The sequence below is a fragment of the Arachis hypogaea genome, chromosome 11 (assembly GCF_003086295.3).
Source record: "Arachis hypogaea cultivar Tifrunner chromosome 11, arahy.Tifrunner.gnm2.J5K5, whole genome shotgun sequence".
Lineage (NCBI taxonomy): Eukaryota > Viridiplantae > Streptophyta > Magnoliopsida > Fabales > Fabaceae > Arachis > Arachis hypogaea.
The window spans coordinates 98035180-98036790 of NC_092046.1; the positions used below are offsets into that span (position 1 = coordinate 98035180).

Consider the following 1611-nt stretch of genomic DNA (forward strand, 5'->3'; position numbering starts at 1 on the left):
TTAATGTTTTGATTCAAAAATTTCAAGTTTGTTACTTGCTTGTTAAGAAAGATTCAAACTTTAAGTTCTAGAATCATATCTTGTGATTTCTTGTGAATCAAGTCATTAATTATGATTTTAAAAATCAAATCTTTTTCAAAACCAATTTCAATCATATCTTTTCAAAAATATCTTCTTATCTTATCTTTTTCAAAAATTTGATTTTAAAATATCTTTTCTAACTTCTTATCTTCTCATCTTTTCAAAATTGATTTTCAAAATTTGTTTTAACTAACTAACTAACTTTTTGTTTATTTCTTATCTTTTTCAAAACTACCTAACTAACTCTCTCTCTCTAATTTTCGAAAATATCTTCCTTCTTTTTCAAAATTTCTTTTTAATTAACTAATTATTTTAATTTTTGTTTTTAATTTTCGAAAACTAACCTTTTTTCAAAAAACTATTTTCGAAAATCACTAACCCTTTTTCAAAAATAATTTTTGAAAATCCTTCTCCCTTATCTCCTTCTAATTATTTATTCATCTACTAACACTTCTCTTCATCTCACATCACTGCTCCTATCCTTACCCTTGTGTTTGGATTCTTCATTCTTCTTCACCCCTATTCCTTTTCTTCTTCTACTAACAATAAGAGGATTCCTCTTCTTTCCTTGTTCTCTTCTCTTTCTTATGAGCAGGAATAAGGAAAAAGGCATTCTTGTTGAAGCTAATCCAGAACCTGAAAGGACTCTGAAGAGGAAACTAACAGAAGCTAAATTACGACAATCCAGAGACAACCTTATTGAAAATTTTGAACAAGTAAAGGAGATGGTAGCCAAACCCAACAACAATAATGCAAGGAGAATGCTTGGTGACTTTACTGCACCTAATTCCAATTTACATGGAAGAAGCATCTCCATTCTTGCCATTGGAGCAAACAACTTTGAGCTGAAACCTCAATTAGTTTCTCTGATGTAGCAGAACTGCAAGTTTCATGGACTTCCATCTGAAGATCCTTTTCAGTTCTTAACTGAATTCTTGCAGATATGTGATACTGTTAAGACTAATGGAGTAGATCCTGAAGTCTACAGGCTCATGCTTTTCCCTTTTGCTATAAGAGACAGAGCAAGAGTATGGTTGGACTCTCAACCCAGAGATAGCCTGAACTCTTGGGACAAGCTGGTCACGGCTTTCTTAGCCAAGTTCTTTCCTCCTCAAAAGCTGAGCAAGCTTAGAGTAGATGTTCAAACCTTCAGACAGAAAGAAGGTGAATCCCTCTATGAAGCTTGGGAAAGATACAAGCAACTGACCAAAAAGTGTCCTTCTGACATGCTTTCAGAATGGACCATCCTGGATATATTCTATGATGGTCTATCTGAATTGGCTAAGATGTCATTGGATACTTCTGCAGGTGGATCCATTCACCTAAAGAAAACGCCTGCAGAAGCTCAAGAACTCATTGACATGGTTGCTAATAACCAGTTCATGTACACTTCTGAGAGGAATCCTATGAGTAATGGGACGCCTATGAAGAAGGGAGTTCTTGAAATTGATACTCTGAATGCCATATTGGCTCAGAACAAAATATTGACTCAGCAAGTCAATATGATTTCTCAGAGTCTGAATGGAATGC

At 34.1% G+C, this 1611-nt stretch overlaps 1 non-coding gene across 1 annotated transcript; it reads right to left on the bottom strand.

Annotated features, from left to right (window-relative positions):
- Positions 1 to 1205: 1205 nt before the first annotated feature.
- LOC112724975 (small nucleolar RNA R71) lies at positions 1206 to 1313 on the bottom strand. Its single transcript, XR_003164111.1, has one exon. It is a non-coding gene; the product is annotated as a small nucleolar RNA R71 (small nucleolar RNA).
- Between the last annotated feature and the right edge of the window lie 298 nt (positions 1314 to 1611).